The following is a 22,646-nucleotide window of genomic DNA, read 5'->3' on the forward strand; positions in this document are numbered from 1 at the left end:
GTCCAGTCTTTCCCTCCGTAAAATGGGGATAAAAATAGTCTCCGCTTCGTGAGTGCTCAGGATTAAAGGAGACGGTTAAGTTAGAAACATCACCTCTGGCATAAGAAGAGGGTAAGGCAAATGCCTCATCTCATTTTATCCTCAGAATGATCCTGAGAAGTAGAGCGATAGATCCAACTTGACAGGTAAGTAAACGGATACGCCATGAGATTGTGACTTCCTTGCCTCATTTGGCTGGTAAATGACATCCCATATTCAAGGCCAGGTTTTCAGATTCTAATTCCGCCTCTGTCGTGTGATGACTACAGTGTCCAGTCTCAAATGCTTTAGAGTTAGATGCTTCCTGTGTGCTGCATGGGGGATCTCTGCAGTGACCTGCAAAAGAACTGAGACTTGGGAGCTTCACTGAGCTGCAGGGAAGAGCATGGAAACTGCCCCTAGGATCCGGCATGCTGGGAATTCACCCAGCTGGACTTGTGACACTGGTCCAGTACTACTGGGCCTCTTGCAGAGCTTATATTAATTTCCGTGTGCCCCATGTGTTCACCCACCAGGGATCGGCAGGATGGAAATGGTATCATGGGGCTCAGCAGCCTGACAGGTCTGTCCTGACTCCACTACCTGGCCACGTGCGCATCGTCAAGCTGGTCAACTTCTTTCTGTTGCCGGAATTATTGAGAAATCTGCTGGAGTAAGTAAATATGCTTGCGATGGCCCCCAGTATCTGGCAGCTCAACGCACCCAGGGAAAAGGCATCGCAGTCGTCCTTTCCATCCATAACACCGCATGCTGCTTTCCAGCCAGAAAGCCTATTTCCAACTGGTTACTGGTCCAAAAGTCTACATTTTCTGGATTTCGACCATGTAGCTTAGTTTAAAATATGAGCAACTGCTTTCCAGTTACTTTGCTCAGCAAGTATTTTCTTTCCCTCTGGTTGGCATGCAGGGCCTGTCATAACCATGGCCATCATTCAAATGATGCATTTTCTTCTCCCGATCCCTCCCAACCCCAGAGACGGTTAGAAATTCCAGAGAACTACTAGTCCCAAACAGCGTCTCTCTGCCAGGCTCGATCTTCTGATCCAAGCAAAAAGTGAAATTGACAAGTTCCGTCTTTCCCTGGAGGCCAGGCTTATGGTCCAAAAATAAATCTAGCTATTCTGGCATCTGGTCTGTCCAGTTCTAGCCATACTCCTTGTCCTGTGGGACTTCTATTTGCAAGGGAGGATATTTCAGTAGAAGAAAAGTAATACTTTATATCCCATATTGAGGCCTGAAGTCCTCAAATATTTAGTATTAGCTCGGAATGCCCGTTTCAAGAATATCTGTTTCTATATAATCCCGAGGAGTCTTGCCTTGTCTCATATTCCAAATAGAACCTTTCCTTTTATTTTAAGAAGCACTTTGGTTCATCTCTTTCTGTGCCCAGCACAATGCTTACTATTATGAGGAATCTTTGGGTGCACACCCTGCCCTCTGAGAGATTACAATCTAATTTAAGATACAAAGCAGACAGATTCTTGGAGACCATATTTAAAAGTAATGTGTTTTGGGGACTCAGCAGGGATCCACTACAGACCTAATGACCAGGGAAGGCCTCATAACGAAGGTAGATCTTGAATGATGCTTTGGAGAAAAGTCCTTCTATAATATAAATATACTGTGATTTATGTTTGCTTCACTTGTGACAACAGCTACCAACAGAAAAAGGTGAGTAGTGTCCAAGGTCCTGGATTCTTTTCAAATATATTACTGCACTCAGAAACCTGAAACACCAAGAATCTTGGGTTTAAAAAAAAAAAAAAGGAAACTATGTGAGGTGATGGATATGTTAATTGACTCGATGGGAAAAACCTTTCATAATGTATACATATATCAAATTATAATGTTGTGCACTTCAACTATCTTACAATTTTATCTGTCAGTTTTACCTCATTGAAGCTGAAAAAATATGCATGTCAAAAATGATTAGAGTGACTTAAACAATTTAGAAGCTTATTTCTCTCTTTTGTACACAAACTCCCTTCAAAATCAAGGGTAGCTCTCTCTAACCCAGGCTTCTTTTAGTATCACTCTGTCATCCCTTTTTTTTTTAAGATTTATTTATTTATTTTAGAGAGAGAGAGCATGCAAGCAGGGGGAGGGGCAAAGGGAGAGGGAGAGAAGCAGACTCCCCACTGAGTGTGGGACCCAACAGGGGGCTCAATCCCATGAACCTGGGAGCTCAATCCCACAAACCTGAGATGACCTGAGCTGAAACCAAGAGTCAGACGCTTAACCGACTGAGCCACTCAGGCATCCCTACTGTGTCATTCTTAGTAAGCAGCTTCTACCTCGAAGCCCAAGATGGCTGCCCAAGTTCTAGACATCACAACTGTTTTCTTGTCAGCAAGGAGGGAAAAGGGTCAAAAAGGAGCATGCCTCTCTCTTTATTTTTCTTATTTTATTTTATTTTTTTAAAGATTTTATTTATTTGACACAGAGAGACAGCAAGAGAGGGAACACAAGCAGGGGGAATGGGAGAGGGAGAAGCAGGCTCCCCGCTGAGCAGGAAGCCCGATGCTTGGCTTGATCCCAGGATCCTGGGATCATGACCTGAGCCGAAGGCAGACGCCTAACGACTGAGCCACCCAGGCGCCCCATATGCCTCTCTCTTTAAAGACATCTCCTAGAAGTCACATTTTATTTTACCCGTATGACCACATCTAGCTACAAAAAAAGACTGAAAAAATTTCATCTTAATTTGAGGTGGCCACAGGTGTGCAGCTAAAAATCAGGATTTATGTTACCAAGAAGAATAAAATCCTGGGAGACAACTAGCAGTAGGAGCTATCATCATTCTGATGCCTGGAGTTGCCAAACAAAAGAACCATGAACAGTGCACTAGAGTTCAGAATGTTAAGTTGTGGCTTTCCTCTACCTCTGCATGTTCAGCTCCCTCATGCTCAAAAATACTAATAGGCTTAGGGCCAGATATCCAGACTCTTTTCTTTTTTTTGAGATATAATTGGCATATAACATTGTATTAACACAATGATTTGATACATGTATATATGTGAAATGATTACCACAATAAGTTAACATCTGCCTCCTCAAATAGTTACAGTTTTTTCTTGTGATAAGAACTTTTAAGATCTACTCTCTTAGCAACTTTCAAATATATAATACAGCATTATTAGTCTCATTATTCAGATGAGGAACTGAGGCTTAACCACAAAGGTGAACTTTATGCATGCACATCAAAAGTTTTGGCATCCTCGGGGTGCCTGGATGGCTCAGTCAGTTAAGCATCTGCCTTCGGCTCAGGTCACGATCCCAGGGTCCTGGGATCAAGCCCCATATCAGGCTCCCTGCTCCTCGGGAAGCCTACTTCTCCCTCATTGTTGTTAGCAAGCTTCAGTTCCTCCCTGGCTGTTGACCGGATATGTTCTTTCTTCTCCACATGGGTCCTCACAGCAGGATACTTGTCTTCCCCCAGAACAAGTGATCAGAACGAGAGCCCAAGATGGAAGCTGCAGTCTTTTATAACCTAATCTCAGTAGTGACATACCATCACTTCTGCCATATTCTATTGGTCACACAGATCAACCCCAGTATAATGTGGGAAGGGACTACACAGGGGTGTGAAGACCAGGAGGCAGGGATCAGTGGGAGCCATCTTGGAAACTGGCTACCACAGATAGCTGTAAACAACTTTGTTAGAAATGTTAATAAGAACGTAAATATAGGGCGCCTGGGTGGCTCAGTTGGTTAAGCGACTGCCTTCGGCTCAGGTCATGATCCTGGAGTCCCGGGATCGAGTCCCGCATCGGGCTCCCTGCTCGGCAGGGAGTCTGCTTCTCCCTCTGACCCTCCTCCCTCTCATGCTCTCTGTCTCTCATTCTCTCTGTCTCAAATAAATAAATAAAAATCTTTAAAAAGAACGTAAATATAACAAGTCCCAAATTTTATTTCATATTTTCCTAGTTTTGAAGGTAACATACCTGAAATAAACAACAAATTTGACTGAAAACATCCACGCATCAAATGTCATGAACTTGGAACATATTCATCATGTAAATACTGATTCCACATTTCAACTGTATCTCTAAATGATCTAGCTTATCATGCCTTATGGTTCTTCTATTTGCATTTGCCTCATCAAAACACAATACTCTTGAAAGATTTGGTGGCTCATAATTTATTTTTTTATGGGTTTTTTTTTTTGGTGACACATAATTTTGTTGAAGAGAGTATAACCATCTTATTTGTTTCATAACTGCAAAACATTTTCATTTCCAGGTTTACAAACCTAATTTTAAACCTTCAATCTAATTAATATTTTCATTTCTGCATCTATTTCCTCTTTGCACATACACCTACCTTCAACATTTGTCTACTCACAAACCACCTCAAGTAAATTTTGGTGCTCAAAAAACCTAAAATATTGAAGAATATTGTCAATCTTTTTAGCAAAATAGGAAGGTTCAGGCTCTTCCCATAAAATATTGTGAAATGAAGTTCATCTTGTTGAGTGATTAACTGAATGAAAACAACATATTTCCTTTTTGTCCTTAAAAACATATTCTTGGGGCACCTGGGTGGCTCAGTCAGTTAACCCTCCAACTCTTGATTTCGGCTCAGATCATGAGCTGAGGCTCCTAAGATTGAACCCCTGCATCATGCTCCATGCTCAGCAGGGAGTCTCCTTGAGATTCTCCGTCTCCCTCTCCCTCTATCCTCAACGCGCCCCCCCCCCCCCGCCACACACACTCTCTTTCTAAAATAAATAAATAAATCTTTTTAAAAACCATATTCTTAATTCATTGATAATTGAGCTGGAGGAAAATCCACTAAGATATTATCGTCCGAAGAGTCATAGGCTAAGATTTCTCTTACATAATTTCACCATCTTCACTTGCTTATATTCTGGAGTGCTACCGACTCTTTGCATTTATCTTCCGATTTATGTAATAATTGTGAAACCTCTTTCTCTATCAATTTCCTTCTCTTTGCCACTAAAGGTAGAAAATTAAAAATTCAGAATTTTCAGTTGCATGCAATAAAACTAAAAGCAGATCACAAAGATGGTATCTCCAGGCCTCTTTTACTTCTTCTTGAAAAATGATATAATACTTTAAGCAATGAATTAAGAAAACTGAAGGATGATAACTGATGATCGATGACATTACTGCATCATCATTCTAGGTAATTCTGCCATTCTTCAGTTTTCTTATTTTAGTCTTTTTCAGCATAGTTGGGAATAAATGGTGAGTGATGAGGAAATAATTCCTAGGAGGACAAAATAAATGTTTCAAGACATAGGAAACACTAGGATCACTAAGCTCTTGTAATGTATCTTACATTTATAAAAGGGTTCCAGTGCACCCATATCATAATTGCAAGATGGAATGAGTTTTAGTCTATACTAAAAAAAATAGGTAAATTTTATCTTTGTGTTTTGGGAGACATCTGAAAAAGCATCAAAGCCAAAAAATACCGATACTTTACCAGAGTTGCAAGTGCTTTTAAAAATCAACTAAAATTGGGTCCTGTGGTCCCTGGATGGTATTAACACAACCTATCTAGTGGGTTTGGGAGAAGTGGCACTGCTGACATGACTTGAAGCAAACGCTTTTCATGTCCCACCCACATCCTTTCAGACCACAAGTCTCCGTGCAGCCTGCTAACCTCAGGTACCTCTTCTTTCTGCCTGAGGACTTCCTCTGGCTCCAGGGGCTACTCATCCTATGCAGAGGGCAGCCAGAAGTGCCTTGGAAGGTAATACCCCCAGGGGCAACTCTCACCCAATGGAGAACCAGAATCGGGGCACATTCCTCACCTTCCTTAACACCCAGCAAGACAATTCTGAGATGTGTTCCACAGTCTCTCAGTGGGTCCCCCAAGGATTAAGCTCCAGCTGCCCGCAGCAGTGACCCTCTCATTAACGAACCATTAGTTGGCATTTCTCCCTTCTCTGTTGCACTTCCACATTCCCTTACTGTGTTTCCTTGGATCATCTCCAAATAAACTACTTGACCAAAATTCCTTGTCTCAGAATCTGCCATTGAGCGAACTGAAACCAGGACACAGGGTGAAACCACATCACATAGAGCAGCCATGGCTCCAAAACTCACTGGAAGGGCTATTCTTGCTCTACCAGAACCTGGGTGCTATCTAGGCAGAACGAGAAAAGTGGGCTGATCCAAGCAGGCCAAACAGCGAGGAGACTAGTTCATGATGTGGCAGATTGCAGTTTAGGAGAAATAATGCCTTTAGAGGTCATTAGAATAAGAAGCTGTCTCAAACCATCAGAAATGCTTTATCCATTTGACAAAAAGTTGGAATGGGCTCCCACGGGTGGCAGAGGGACAGTCTGATCTCATTTAAGAAACATCCTGGGGCAGTGGATCAGCCCCGGGCATGGAGACGGAGGGCTAGGATTCCAATCCAGGCCTCTCTGGCCATTCCCACCGCCACCAAAGATGGGTAGCAAGGCCTGCACAGCATTGCTGGGGGGAAGGAAGGAATGAAACCATGGGGTGCAGTAGAATGCGTTGGGTTTTTCATCTTCTTTAGCAAGATAATTTGCCATTTACCTTGGGGTGCAGGCTGGGGCAGACACTTGCCTCCAGCAGATGGCCTTATTTTGGAAAAGCTACTTGAGTCCCTTTAGTCATGTAAATGAAGGGTCAGTAGGCACCGTGTCCTGGGAGAAAGAGTACAACAAGCCCTTTCTTGTGCTGTAAGCTCTGCTCCTTTAGAGGAGTCTGGTCACTGGGGAGAGAGAGAGGGGCCAGTTCTGCTTCTGGGCAGTAGCAGGCCGAGGCCTTTCCAACCCACAGCCTTCCTGGAGCTGTGCGCACCCGGGGAGCAACTGCAAGGGTGAGTTAGGACCACGGAGAGCTGGAACACTGGAACTCAGACCCTGGTGAGGCCCACTAAGTCCTGGAGGCATTTCAGAACCTGCAACAGCCCCAAGATCAGAGGATTCGGCCAACCCCCAAGCTCTGCCTCCCACCTTGGAGGAGTCCTTCACCAGTCAGCTAGTGTGCTCCTTCCCTCTAGCTGCTGAAGGGACTCAGTTTGCCCCATCCGTGAGCCACCTCGCTGCAGTGTGGGCGACCTCCCAGGCGGCATTCTGGGGACTTGACCAATGTGGGCACCTAGAACTTACCCTCTTCATCAAGGTTGGTACTAGCAACCTGGACAGCTTGGTCACCGTCAGCCATGGAAAGACATAAAAGAGGCAGATGTGACTTCCCCCAACGTGGGAAGGTCACAAGAACCAGGGATGCCTGATGCACAATGGGAAGAAAGGGGGAGACCTGCCCTGGGGTCTTGCATCTATTTCCAGCAAGTGAAGGCATGTGCAGCACCAGCTCGAGCATGCTCTCCAGACCCCAGGCTGTACTAAGACACACATGCCAGGGGTCTAGCAGAAGCCCCGCACAGTGCCTGTTGGTTCCCTCCCTGGACCGGTTTCCTATTGCTGCTGTAACAAGTTACCACAGTGCTTAAATACAACCCAAATTTACCATCTGACAGTTACGGAGCTCAGAAGTCCAAAAGCCGTCTCAGCGAGCTCAAATCAACGTATGGTCAGGGCTGCATTCCTTTGAGAGGCTCTAGGGAAGAGTCCGCTACCGTGCCTTTTTCTGGAGGCCGCCTGCATTCCTTGGTTGGTGGCCCACCCTCTACCAGGAACAGCAGTAGCATAGCATCTTCCGATCTCTCTCTGATCTGGCCCTCCTCCCTCCCTATTATAAGGCCCCTTGTGATTGCATGGAGCCCACCCAGACAATCCAGAATAATTTCTCTATCTCAAGATATTTATTTAATCATATCTGCAAAGTCCCCTTTGCCATATAAAGCAACATATTCACAGGTCTCGGGGACCAGGATGTGGACATCTTCGGGGGTATTACTGAGCCTGCTCCACTCCCACACACCTCATTTCCCCTCTGATTCCCTCCCACCGCTCCCTTAACTGAAGTGCCCCTAACTCCGGGCCTTCTGTTCATCATCCCAACGTTCAGTCCCTGCACTGGGGGTTTGTTTACAGCCTCAGGGCTGACTTGTGCTTTGGTGACTCAGGCTACTGCCTCAGCCCGTCCACCTCACCTGCTTGTCATAAACAGGGTGCAAGATCTCCTCACCACCCAAAGTTCCCCCTGGTACCCACGCCTGGGCTGCCACCCACGGTGCCCCCAGACACTTGGCCCTGCAAGCTCAAATCCCCTCCCCCCAACCCTGCTGCTCCCCCACAGCTTTGCAGTGATCACATTGCCATCTGATTTTCCCAAGCTGCAGTGCGTTTCCAGAAAATAAGACACCATTCCCCCCCTCCGCTGTCTCCATCACACACCTCTGTCCAAAGACCCCTGGTTATCTGTATTTTCTCTTTTCCCTACAATGAACTTTGTATCTGTGATAAGGGGAAAGTGTTGTTTAAAATAGAAAAAAGAGGGGCGCCCTGGGTGCCTCAGTCAGTTAAGCATCTGCCTTCGGCTCAGGTCATGATCCCGGGGTCCTGGGATCGAGCGCCGCATCGGGCTCCCTGCTTAGCAGGGAGCCTGCTTCTCCCACTGCCTCTGCCACTCCCCCCTGCTTGTGCTCTCTCTCTCTCTCTGTGTCAAATAAATAAATAAAATTTTAAAAAATAAAAAAAATAGAAAAAAGAAAGCTCCAATCCAGTCCCCTCTCCCCTCTCACTGCACACCAATCCAAATGCTTCCATGGCCCTCACTCCCACGGCCCCCGAGTCAGGAGCCCCCAGCCCAACAAATACTCAGTGAGCACCACTCCGCAAGGTGCAAGCCTCCCCGTTCAGACGGCATCCTCACCTAGACGGCCTTCTCTCCTCTCCAGCACGTCCGCCGCCCGCCTCCCCCAGGGGTGGGCCGGGGTGATGTCACCGACACAACTGTCCGACAAGAAGAAACAAACGTAAATCTAGTGGCTTTTTTTCCGCAAGCCCTACATATATTTGTATTTTCATGGCTGGTATTTATCGAGCATTTACAATATCTGAAGCACTTTTTAAACCACACTTCATTTCCCTAATATTGTTCCCATTTTTCAGATCAGGAAACTAATGCGGAGAGGCTAAGGCACTACCCTGGGGTTAAACAGACGTCAGTGGCAGAGTCGTTTCCAAACCTGAGCATGTCTAACCCCACAGCCCATGCTCTTCACCTCTAGCCTGTAACAAGATCTGGGTGACTAGATGGGACTGTTCCTATGAGACAATCGAAGGGCTCTGCTGGACCCAGAGGCAGGAGCCAGGTGGTCTCCGTGGGACCTAGGCTCAAGGTTAATGGTGGCGCCAGAGGTCTCCGGCCACTGGACAAAGCAGTAATCAGGCACGATCTGGGTCTGAGAGGTAGGGCAACACCAAGCACAGCCCCCTTCCCTCGGGGGCACTGCATGGAGGCGTACCAGGCTTTGCCGCCAGCCAAGGAGGCAGGCCGCCCTCGGGCAAGCACACCCCTGACTGTCCGCAGGGGCGCTGCCATCGGCCTAGCCCTTTTGAATTGTGTCTTACCGACAACCTGCTGCCCCCTGTGGTCCTGTGTCTGTGCTGCTGGACAATGCCCCTCAGACAGCCACAGCTCTCGGACCAGAGGGACCATGGGCGTCTTGAGGTTGGGACCCACAGCTTCTATTTTCTGCCTTCTCTACCCTCCCCCACAAGGTCAAAATCCATGCTCAATCACACTTGTTAGTTTGGCCGTTCAAATGGCCAGATGAGGGGCGCCTGGGTGGCTCAGTTGGTGAAGCTTCTGCCTTCGGCTCAGGTCATGATCCCAGGACCCCGCATCGGGCTCCCTGCTCCGCGGGGAGTCTGCCTCTCCCTCTCCCTCTGCCCCTCCCCCAGCTCATGCTCTCTCTCAAATAAATAAATAAAACCTTAAAAAAATAGAAAATAAAAAATAAAAGGCCAGATGACACTGAGGTAAAGGACTCATGGGAGACCCAAATTGAATAAATTATTTTAAAATTAAGTAGGATGAAATGCAGATTATTTGCTATTGCTATTTTCCCATGGGAGAGATGTATTTTTAATAAGAACATGTATCCGTGGACATATTTCATTCCTACACTTGTGCCTTTACCAGATGTCTTGCACAATTAGACATCTGGCAAAGACAGAAAAACTTGCATTTGGATGCATATATTAGAGACAGGAAATTTAACATAAGAGTTAAGAGTTCCAATCTGGGAGTTAGGCAGACCTTGATTCAAATTCCATCTCTGTGACTTGCTGGCTGACCATGGACAAGTCACTCCCCGTCTCTGGGCCTCAGTTTTCTCATTTGTGAAATAGTAATTAAAAGTGCCTTCCTTGGGGCACCTGGGTGGTTAAGCCTCCAACTCTTGATTTCAGCTCAGGTCATGATCTCAGGGCCGTGTTTTCAAGTCTGGTGTTGGGTTCCACGCTCAGTGCAGAGTCTGCTTGTCCCTCTCTCTATGCTCCTCCCCGCCACTCTGGCTCTCACTCTCTCTCTCAAATAAATAAATAAATAAAATCTTTTTTAAAGAAGTGCCTTCCTCATTTACACCCATTAGGATGGCTATTACTAAGAAAAAAAAAATAAGAAAAGAAGTGTTGGCAAGCATATAATGTATTATTTGTTTCAGGGGTACAGGTCTGTGATTCATCAGTCTTACACAATTCACAGCACTCACCATAGCACATACCCTCCCCAATGTCTATCACCCAGCCACCCCACCCCTCCCACCCCCCATCACACCAGCAATCCTCAGTTTGTTTCTTGAGATTAAGAATTCCTCATATCAGTGAGATCATATGATACTTGTCTTTCTCTGATTGACTTATTTTCCTTAGCATAATATCCTCTAGTTCCATCCACGTCAATGCCAATGGCAAGATTTAGGTTTTTTTGATGGCTGCATAATATTCCCTTGTATATATATACCACATCTTCTTTATCCATTCATCTGTTGATGGACATCTTGGCTCTTTCCATAGTTTGGCTAAAAAAAAAAAGAAGATAGTAGGAAGGGAAAAATGAAGGGTGGGAAATCGGAGGGGGAGACGAACCCTGAGAGACTATGGACTCTGAGAAATAAACTGAGTGTTCTAGAGGGGAGGTGGGTGGGAGGGGTGGGTCAGCCTGGTGATGGGTATTAAAGAGGACACTACTGAATGGGGAACTGGGTGTTATACGCAAACAATGAATCATGGAACGCTACATCAAAAACTAATGATGTAATGTATGGTGAGTAACATAACATAATAAAATCAAATTAAAAAAAAGAAGTGCTGGCAAGGATATGGAGAAATTAGAAGCCTTGTGCTTTGCTGGGAGGGATGTGACATGGCATGGCTGCTATGGAAAACAACTTGGTACATCTGCAAAAAACAAAAACGTTATAGAATTCCCATACGACGCAGCAATTCCACTTCTGAGTATGTACCCAAAAGAATGGAAAGCAGACAATTGAACAGATATTTGCACACCCATGTTCACAGAGGACTTATTCACAACAGCCAAAAGGTGGAAGCAACCCGAATGTCCATCATCTGGTGAACGGATACACAAAACGTGGTGTATGTATGGAATGGAATATTATTCAGCCTTAAAAAGGCAGGAGATTCTGACACGTGCTACTGCATAGTTAAAGGTTGAAGACATGATGCTAAGTGAAATAAGCCTAACACACAGGGCAGAGACTGCAAGATTCCACTCAGAGAAGGTACCTAGAGTGGTCAAATTCAGAGACACAGAAAGCAGAATGCTGATGGCCGGGCGCTGGAGAGCCGGGGGGAATGGGCAGATAGTGTCTGATGGTTCCGGAGTTTTAGTTTGGAAAGATAAAGAGTTTGGGAAATAAATTATGGTGATGGTTATACCACAATGTGAATATGCTTGATGCCCAGCTATACACCTAAAAATGGTTAAAATGGTAATTTTTATGTTCTATCTACTTTGCCACACAAAACCAGTGCCTTCCTCAGAGTCTCACTGTGAGTGCTAAACGGATGAATCTTGGTGGAGTGGCGGGCAGTGCCCGGCACACAGCGGTGGGTTACTAAACTGCAGAGAACACCTGCACGGGCTTTCGTCCTCAGAACCCGAGGCTGTATCTTGACAACCCAGCACCTAGAAGTAAGACTGAGTGAGGGAGAGCAGATGAGAAACCCCACACTGAGACACCGGGGCATTCTAACTGGACAGAAACATAGAAGAACGACAGGGCCCCCAGAAGACCGAAGTCCCCAAAGCATCCCAGCACAAAAAAGACGAGGACCTCGAAGAAACCAAGAGAGAAAAGAATCTTCTGGGGCTCTTACAAAAGAGGGCCAGAGCAGGGCTGAGAGAAAAAGCACAGGATGCCCTGTTAAAATTTGAGTGTCGGATAAGTAACGCATCATTTTTTTGGTAAGTGTATTCCAAATACCACATAACCTTGATTTATGGCACGGGACATACTTATGCTAAAAATCTATTCACTGTTGGGGCACCTGGGTGGCTCAGACATTAAGCGTCTGCCTTTGACTCAGGTCATGATCCCAGGGTCCTGGGATCGAGCCCCGCATCGGGCTCCCTGTTCGGTACACCTCTCCCACTCTCCCTGCTTGTGTTCCCTCTCTCACTGTGTCTCTCTCTGTCAAATAAATAAATAAAATCTTAAAAAAAAAAAAATCTATTCACTGTTTCTCTGAAATTCAAATTCAATGAACTGTCCTGTATTTTTATTTGCCAAATCTGGCAACCCTGGGCCAGCCTTCAGTTATTTATACTATATCACTTTTAGAATCATTATAGACTTGAGGATATCCTGGTAGCTGAAAATCTGGTCAGGGCAGCTGTTGGGGAACAGGGGATGGGACAGAATTCTTTGCTTTGCAAATGTATCCTTTCACAGTTGAGGTCCTATAAATAACAAGCTCCCTTAACTGTCTTACCATAGAAATTAATTCTTAAAACTTAAATTTGCAGGCCCGTTTTTGAAGAAGCCCACCCATCAAAGCTTAAGGCTGTGCAAGGCACAGTCCCAAAAGCTGTGGTTCTGGCTTCTGAGAGCCAGAGTGGGGGGTAAGCCATACCAAGGTCCACTGCAGACAGAGGTCCGGTTGATAAAGGCCAAATCGCCATCCTGCATGCAGAGGGTCTGGTCTTTCCCCCAGGCCTGGCTGAGCCCCAGCACGTCCTGCCCGGGCTGCCGTGGCCATTTGCATAAAGGGCAGTCGAAGATTCCTCTGAAAGCAGAGACCTAAGAAAGACTTTGTCTGTGTAAAACCAAACACGATTCTCCCACCTCAGCCTTAACCTGATTAAAAGCCGAAGTCATTCGTTTTGTTTTGAGAAGTGCCAGGGTTTTATGCTCGAGGTCCCCCCACTTCCCTCCTCAGGATTTCCAGCTGCTGAGGCACATCAGTGTGACAGACCACACACCAGCAGGCCCAGCGGTTTGGAGGCCTGGCGGAGATTAAACCCCAGGCTCAGGGGACGGCCCCCTGGGCAGGAGGGGAGCTGAGCATGGAGAGGGGAGTTCAAGGAGAGGGACCTTCTTGCTGACCTGGATCCCCATTCACCCCAGCCATGCCTCTGGTCCTTCCCACAAGAGAGGGGTCAAAGGCAAGTCCACGGGAAAAGATCAGCACTGTACTCGATGTGGCCAAACATGCTTCCCTCTTGACTAGCTTTTTGAACTTAGCCAAATTTATTTACTCCACAAGGAACTTCACTGGGCAGGATACCCAAGGGCAGAGAGGGAGGAGGGGCTGAAAGGAGGCATAGTTTGGGTTTTCATCCCCGCTCCGCCAGGTGATGGGGGACTAGGGGCTCTTTGCCACAGCTTGGCCAGGTGCGGGTTTACCAGTCAAGGAGGAAATAACCAGGACAAAAACCAGATAAAATGTGCGATTGGGGTATTTCCTACACCCCACCTAGGAGAACTTCAAAGAGTGTGTTTGCTCCCTTGTTTATCGTCTGTGTCACCCAGTAGAAGGCACACGCTCCGGGCTGGAGACACAGTTGCTAGAACAGAGCCAGGCATCAAGCTGAGGCTCCGTAAGTATTTTTGACTAAAGTATAGCAGGTGCACTGATGAAGGAAGGAGGCGCTGGGCACGAGAGCTGCCCTTCCCACCTGAGCAAACCTTTTCTCTTCCTTGTGATGTTTTCTTGGGATCTGAAAGGGACCTTTTTGACTGCTCGGGGTTCCTGAGCTATTTTTCTCACGCCAAGTTCTGAAGCAAATAGCACTTAAGTATGTGCTCTTGGGCGCTTGTATCTTACTCCTTTCTTCTCTGCCTTTGGAACCCTGTGTCCTCAGGGGCAATGCCAAGGCAGGGCATGGGGGACACGGCAGGGGTTTCCTCTCTGAGATCCCAGCAAAGGACCTTTGGTGACCACCTCCCTCTTTCTGGCCCTAGCTGTCACGTGCCCTACCTATAGAATGGGGTTGTCTGGGGTGAAGGGAAATAAAAACGGGCAGAAGGTACTTGAGGGAGGAGGCCAGAGTTTCTGGTGGGCCCCAGCACGGAAACAGGCGTAGGCCCCGTGTGTCCTGGGAGGAGGCTCCCATCCTCACATGGCGGGGACTGGTGCTTTCCTTGCTGTTTGCTTCCTTCCTCCCCTCCTCCCTGCCCCCACCCCCATCCAACACTGTAATGAAAAATTCATGTTAAAATCTTCACATGTGATCTGATTTTCAACACTTTAATTGGATTTAATAGAAGCAGGGAGTGTAGTGAGCCCATGGCCCTTCCTCCCCAGGGTTCTCCTCACCACCATTTCCATCCACGCCTTCTCCTCCTTGCTACTTTTCTGAGCTTATCTCTCTCCTGAGACCCTGCTTTGCCTCTCCTCGCCTTTCTCTCTGTGCTATCCTCCCACCCATCGCTCCCCTTCTTACCTTCCTTCCAGCTCCGTCCCAGTAGCCTCCTCCTCCTGGGGCCCAGCACTTTCTGAGCTCCAGTAAAATGTTCTCTTCCTCCCCACACTGCAAGAAGAGCAGCCTCATCACTTACAACCCTGATGAATGGAATATTTCTAAACACCTGGTGAGTGGGATGTTTCTAAAGAAACTCAATTTCATTAGGTTCTAAAATATACACTACTCTTAACTGAGACAGTTATAGGATTAACACTCAAAATCTTTAATAGACATGAATTAATATAATTAGTGTATTGGTTATTAGTGTACAAGTGTCACCGTTAGAAGCCCTCATTCTTGAGGTGACCAACATCCCCTGGACACAATCTGAGCCTTGGCATTGCCACCCCCTTTTTTTTTTTTTTTTTTTTTACAGATATAGCTAAACTGCAGAGGGAGAGAAAACCATCCAAGCTGTTTCCATGATGCATAGTAAATAGCGGGAAGGTACTACAACTGTATCTCCAGCAACAACAAAATCCTGTACAGCTAAAAAGTTCTGGACCCCTGTTTCCCAGTGCCTGTGTGGTACCCCAGGACTAGCTCACAGCCAGACCCTGAAAACATACCTTTACTCCTCTGCCCTCCACCTACACAACCAGAGGAGCACGGGTAGGCTCCAAACGTTTTTTGTTGAATGCCTCTGTCAGTAAAAATGTTTTGAGCAGCCCCTGGGTGGCTCAGTTGGTTGAGTGTCTAACTCTTGGTTTTGGCTCAGGTCATGGGATGGAGCCCTGTGTCCGGGCTCTGCGCTCAGCATGGAGTCTGCTTGTCCCTCTCCCTCTGCTCTTCCCCCCCTCTCCCGCCCCCCACTAGCTCACACTCTCTCTCAAGTAAATTAATTTTAAAAATGTTTTGAGCACTCATCCCCACTATGTATATTTGTATATCTAGTTATAATGTACCATTTGTACTGATATATTATGTACACAGCACATAGAATATTTTAAAAGGGAGAAACATGAAATAACTGGTATTTTTATGTTTTACTAACCACGATGGCTTTAATTTATTACTCACTAATATTTCAAGGCAAAATATTTACTTAGGACAAGACTCTTCATTGAGAGTTGCTGTAAACTCATATTTTAAGTAGACTTAAGATAATTTCCATTTGTTTTTGTAGCTGACTTCTTGCCAGATCTTTGTTTTTACCTCGTAATCTGGCAGGCTGAAAAGTAGAACTTAGAGCAGTATCAGTTGGGCCATTTTCTTTGCTTTTGCTTGAAAAACAGTATTTGATTCCTTTACAATATATTGTTAATAAAACTCAGTTTTTTGCAGGAATCTTTTTAGGCTGCCTGATTATTTTGTGAGGGTAGGTATTAGTTAAACCTCAACAATATGCTTTGTAAATTATTATGAACGGCACAAACATAGTGCAAGACATCATAACCCAGTTTTTGCATAAGCAACCCCATTTCTCTTGCCAGGAGAGGTAAGGAGAGCTCCTTCTGGGGTGTGTAAGGTGTTCACACAGGTGGAACATCAGCAGACTTTCCCCTAGGACCTTTTACCCAGTTAAGCTTTTATAGAAAATAAGTGACTTGGCCTGGGTCACAAAGCTAGCACATGGCAAAACTAGAATTTGAAGTTGAGATCCAGATAATTCCAACACCTACATTTTTTCCAACTCCCCCCAAAGCAGGGAACGCCTAGGTTTTTTGTGTGTATCCTGTGTTTCCATATGCACACATAAACGTACATACAATCCTACAATATAATTGATACAGGGGAAGCAGGTAGAAAAATAACTGCAGGAGGGAAATGCTGATATGTCCCAGAGAAGTCAGAGGACCAAAGTTGAGAGCCCCCAGAGCAAGCAATGTCCTTAGCCCACATCTAAGGTCAGCTCTTGGTGGATGGTAAGAGAATGATGGTGTGCCCACTCACAACCTCCTGGGGAAACCAAAGAATAAGACTCAGATTTGTCCATTCCTGACTCATCTGTTTGGCCTCTTTGAAGGGATGGTGTTTACTCTGGCCTCGGACAGAAACCTGCTCTGGTTTGAATAGGAATCAGATTCCTTGCCAAGGTGATAATGACCCAAGTACCATGTGGGGACCTTCTGCACCGGCGGTTCAAGCTCAAGAGAATAAACTCTGTGAGGAATGTGTGGTCCTTCTGCATCTACGTGACTATGCCATTGGCAACCAAGTGTAAGTTTTAAAAATAAGAGAGCAAAGGAATAAAAAAAAACCCTATCAAAATGGGGTTTGGCTTACCACCCTGGAGTTGGATTGGCGGGGGAGAGTAATTTCAAAATAAAAGTTGACGCTCCCTTTTGTCACTTCTGCCCCATTGTATTACCCCCATGGTACGGCCATGCCTACGTCAGCCCCCCTCTCCGGGATGAGGGGATCTCGGCATCAAAATAATAAAGATGACGATGGCCATGGTGACAATGGTACACCGTTTGTTCTACACACATTTTGTGCCAAGATTTGTCATAAACACTTCTCAAACATTATCTCAAATCACTGTACAGTCTTTGAGGTAGCAACTATTACTCTCTTCAGATGAGGAAACTGAGGCTCAGAAGTGCTGGATAATTGTCCCACGTTCAGGTTGCTATTGAGGGGTGGAGCCAACATTTGAATCCAGATTACTCTGGCTCCAAAGACCATGATCCTAACCACCGCTCTAGGAACCCCAGGTTGGGAACCAAAGAGAGAGGGGCCGCCCTCTTACAATGCATTTATCATGAAGTAACTCGACCCAACAAATATCTGGGGCCAGATATTCTCTTCCTGTTAGGTGATCAGAGAGTCACTACCTCATCCATCCATTCAGTAAATACTGATAGAGCAACTACAACGTGTCAGGCACTACTTTTTTTTTTTTTTAAAGATTTTATTTATTTATTTGAGAGAGAGAGAGTGAGAGAGAGAGAGCGCAAGAGGGGGTAGGGTTAGAAGGAGAAGCAGACTCCCCGCCGAGCAGGGAGCCCAATGTGGGACTCGATCCCGGGACTCCGGGATCATGACCTGAGCTGAAGGCAGTCGCTTAACCAACTGAGGCACCCAGGCGCCCAGTCAGGCACTATTTTAAGTACAGCAATGAACAAAACAAGTAAGTTCCGATTCTCATAACACTTAAGATGTAATAAGAGAAGATGGGTAACAAATCAACTACTATGTTATATATCAGAGGGTGATAAGCAGCATAAAGAAAACAAAGCAGTAAGGGACATAGAGAGTGATGGGAGGGGGATGTTGCTATTTTGGATAGGGTGATGGAAGAAGACCACCCTGAATGGGTGACATTGGAGCAGGGATCTGAAGGAGTAAGGGATTGAGCCCTGCAGAGATCTGCAGCGTTCCCGCCAGAGGGAAGAGCAAACACAAAGAACTGCCCTTGAGAGGCGAGCACATGCCTGGAGGCCAGTTTTGTCCTGCCTCTTAGGTTCTCAAGCCTGCTTTCCCTTTTGCTAATTTGCAAGACTACATTATCCTTATTTTGCAGAAGTCTTTTTTTTATTTTTATTTTTAAATATGGAACTCAGAAGTCTTGATTCAGAAAGTCCTTCTCTCCTCCTGGGGCACCTGGGTGGCTCAGTAGGTTGAGCAACTGCCTTCAGCTCAGGTCATGATCTCAGGGTCCTGGGATTGAGCCCTGTGTAGGGCTCCCCGTTCGGTGGGGAACCCTGAGCTTCTCCCTCTCCCTCGGCCCTTCCCCCCTGCTTATTCTCTCTCTCTCTCTCTCAAATAAATAACTAAAATCTAAAAAAAAAAAAAAAAAGTCCTTCTCCTAACTGGTTTCACAGAGAGAGGAAAAGGAAGTAACTTTTGTTGTGTTTACTTACATGAGCTTACTTATCCTTACAATGGCTCTAAAAAGGAAACATATCCAAGTTATGGTCTGTGGGCTCCAAAGCCTACATCCTTTCTACCATACCATGTAGAAGTGAACCACATGACTTCAGTCTGATGTAATTCCTTCCTTCTTGAGAGCTCAGAGCACCTGGAAACCAGAACTTCAGGTCTTTACCCACCATCCAACATTAGCTGAGAGCTCCCTATGTGCCCGGCTCACTCTGGGTGCAGAGGAAACAGCAATGAGCAAGACAGACATGGCCCCTCCACTCAAGGGTGGCTCCGACCGACCACTCATCAGGGCCACTTCCAAGACAAAACATCAGTGTGTGTGACACACTCTCACTCACCCTCCAGCCCTAGGCTGGGACCCCAGAAGAATTCCCTCCATCCTAGCTCTGGCAGGGGGGAAATGAGTTCTGAGTCGCTGGTCCTTAGCCAACTTTGAGCTGCCAGCTGGGACTCAATCTGGGACCCACTCACCCTCCACCCTGCCCTGTGAAGTCCTGACTAAAACAGAGCTGGTTTTCAAGCAGAACTCTCCAAGTCTTGCCCACTGACTGGAGTAAAGGATGTAACTAAGATCCGATTGCTTCCTAAGGAATGGAATTCGAGAGACTCCATAGGGTGGGCCAACCCATTAGAAGAGTCCAAGATGGGTTTGCGGATTCAGACAAAGGTCTAGCCAGTTCTCATTCCATCCAAACAATATGCCTGACAATGAGCCCACCACACCCCCTGCCTCCAAAGGGAATTAAACTCCATCAAGTGTTGCCAGGAACCCGTCTCTCAAGTTCTCCCATCGTGGGATATAACTTCTAACCCAGCGCATCAACAAATGGATCCAGGGACAGCCAGCAGAGGATACATGAGTCTGATTGGGGGCTGTCAAAGCTTATTCAGAAATGGGCCTGTCAGCCCACTGCTTTCCTCCATCCGGAAAAACTGAATGGAGTGGTTGGAAATCAGCCTTGGAGGGATGGCAGAATGGAGGAGTGTTAAGTCGTAGCTGAAATCCACCTCCCCCAACCTCAAGGGCTTCGCCCTCAGTGTCAACAAATATGCAACCAATTAATGTAATTGCAGAGTTATTTATGGTGCCCAGCAAAGTGCAGCTGGGTCCTAAAAAAGACAAGGGTGGAAGCAGAGAAAAAACTCATTCTCGGGGTTTTGGTGTGCGGTTCTGTTGGTTTTTTTTTTCCTTTTCTTTCAGATGTTTGAGTCGACTGGTGGTATCCATGTGTCTGGTGGTCATGGCCCCTTCCAGTCAGTTTGCAGGTGTTCCTGCCTGGGGGGAGGAGAGGGAGGGAGGAACTGGGGGGAAAAGCTAGAGGTCTTCAGATTTCAAACTGTGACCTGACATAGAAGAGTTTTTCAAGGTTCCCCACTCTGACTGCACCCTGTCTTAATCCTCTCCATTGACCCTTTCCGTAACGACCACCACCAAAAATTGCACGTAGAGACCTCTTTTTTTCTATAGCTCTGTTTTGTGATTGTTTGGAATGACAGCTGTGTTGCCATTCAGGGCCCCACACAAGACAGGTTTTAATTAGAGTTATTGAGGGGGTTGAATTGGCACAATGAGGGCCAGCATTAATGGGGTCTCCATGTGTTCTTTTGAACAGTTTGGCCCCATTTTTTGTCCCAGGGCAGGAGGGGGTTGCAACTAATGAAGTTGGTGAGTGCAAATTATCTCAGCAAAAGGAGGGCAAGTGTGAACCACCCAAGGGAGGGGGCATGCAAAGAAAAGAAGCGGTTACATACGGTAGAGACACACACACATGTTCACACACGCTTATTTTCGTGTCTTCTTTTTTTGACACGGTCCATTTAGAAGGAAGTGTGGCCACCAAATATGTATTATTGGGAACATAAAAAAGGAAACAGAAGGGTGCATATCCTATGCCAAACCAAACTAAGTCTGTGTGAGTGCAGGTGATGCACATACATGTTTTTAGGCTGACCCCAAATACTTGATACAAAGACAAAATGCAATTATCAAAAGTCCCAACCCTTTGTTATTTGAAATGTTGATGGCTCCTTACTGTCCTGATTTCCCACTTCCTTTCTTTCCAGATGTCTGTTCTTCTCTTGTAACTCCTCGAATCCTTACCCCCTATGGTCTCTTGACAGGGCTCAATCAAAAAAGGATAAGCAACAACCCCAAGTCTCTGAGCCCCCCACCCAGGAACTGCAGCCTGGGAGGGTGCTGGGGACAAGCCTAAAGCCTAGAGGCCCTCATGCCTCTGACTTCCCTACGGACCTGACACCCTTCCCAGAGGGGCCTTTTATAAATGGCATTTCCAGTAAAAAGTCAATGTAGCCATTTGGGTAGTAGGAAGGTCAGATTCAGGAAAACAAATATGAGGGTGCCCAGTTATTAATCAACTCTTCTTAAGAAGGAGGAGGCGGTTGAACTGAAACAGGCCTCAGTTCAGTGTGGCCCCTGAGCCTGGGATTGGCTTTTGAGTAGCTCCAGGGACTGGGGAGTTGAACAATTTAGTAGTAAGTTCAAGCAGCAGCAAGCCCCAGCAGGACACGGAGGTGGAGGAAGGATCACACTCCCAAGTTGCAGCTAAAAAGGTTGTGAGCACTTACTTGTGAAAATCAGGGCAAAGCCCCTTCCCATCACTGTGGGCCCAGGGGAGCTGGTGGCTGCAACAAGATCCCTCTTATTTTACCATGAGGCTCAGGCTCTATTTTGCATGGGTGACGTTACCTCTTTTCATCTTGCCTTCCCTGGCTGCGTCCCCTCATGTTTTAGCTCTTCTAGTGGCCCAGGCTACTCTTGCTCTTTGGCAGAGTGAATGGAGGAAGGAGATTGGCTCACCCTCTGTGGGACAGTCCTGGCAGAAAGAAAGGGGGAGAGCAGTTGAGGGGGCTGAGGGCCACTCCAGACAGACAAATACCCCATTCAAAATGCATCCAGCACTCAATGTAACTTTGGGCTCTGGTGTCCAGGCAATTTGGCCTTGTCTGATTAAGCCAACTCTTCTTCAGCCACACCCTCTAAAAACCCCAGGGCTAACCTCTATGAAAAGGATCCCACATTGCTGATTGGATTGGTTTCCCCAATTCCCATCCTCAGATGAAACGCTGAGCCCAGGGAAAACCAGCCAGCCAGCCCACGAAGCAGGGGGGTTGCTTTACAACAGCGGTTCTGGGCAAGGATGAACTGCCCCCCAGGGCACATTCGGCAATGTCTGGAGAGATGTTTGGTTGCCACAGCTGGAAGGGGGGTGCCACTGGCATCTAGAAGGTGAAGGCCAGGGATGCTGCTCTTCTGTGATGCACCGGACAGCACCCCCAGCAAAGAGTTCTCAAGGCCACAATGTCAGTAGTGCCCAGGTTGGGAAACCCTGCTTTGAAGTCAAACAGACCTGGGTTCAAACTCCAGCTCGGCCTTTACCTATGTACGCTTCACCCATGTGCAATTTCAGCAAACCAATAACCTCTCTAAACCTTGGTTTCCACACCTGTAAAACCTCATTCCTAGACAAAGCATTGTAGGGGACAAGAAATATCATTCTTTCCTTTTTTTTTTTCTTCCTCCGACTTCTAAAGAATGTTCTGGGCTAGCTTTAGGAGAACCACTCAAAGAATGTGGCATTTGGTAATCACTAACGGAGGCTTCCAGCCCTGAAATTGTCTTCTACACTTAAGCTGTCACCTGCCTCCTTCCCCAAGTGTATTTCTCCCACAGAAACAGGGCTGGGCGCCCAAGCCCTTCGGGATACGCCTTCAGGACACCTTCTACCGCAGCCAAAGCCACGCCAGGCAGGGATTCTGCACGGCGCGCGTCCCCCTCCCCGCCCAAGGCTAACCGCGCTGTGGTCCCTGGCTGTGCCCCCAGAGACCGACCCACGGAGTGGGGGGCGGGGGGCGCTCATTTCCGGTGGAAGTGGACTTGAGCTCAGCCTTTTCTCTTGAACCACGCAGC

At 46.6% G+C, this 22,646-nt stretch overlaps 1 protein-coding gene across 2 annotated transcripts in view; it reads right to left on the reverse strand.

Annotated features, from left to right (window-relative positions):
- SMOC1 (SPARC related modular calcium binding 1) overlaps positions 1-22,646 on the reverse strand; it is a 211,491-nt gene that overhangs the window by 152,293 nt on the left and 36,552 nt on the right. Inside the window, exon 2 of one of the 2 annotated variants that reach the window (XM_081830333.1) lies at positions 8,825-8,904. The exons of the other annotated variant lie outside the window; for it this stretch is intronic. The gene's annotated coding sequence lies outside the window, so the exon portion shown is untranslated. The remainder of the gene's footprint in view (positions 1-8,824; positions 8,905-22,646) is intronic. 2 annotated transcript variants of the gene reach the window in all.

The sequence above is a fragment of the Leptonychotes weddellii genome, chromosome 9 (assembly GCF_054177405.1).
Source record: "Leptonychotes weddellii isolate Sample4059 chromosome 9, ASM5417740v2, whole genome shotgun sequence".
Classification (NCBI taxonomy): Eukaryota; Metazoa; Chordata; class Mammalia; order Carnivora; family Phocidae; genus Leptonychotes; species Leptonychotes weddellii.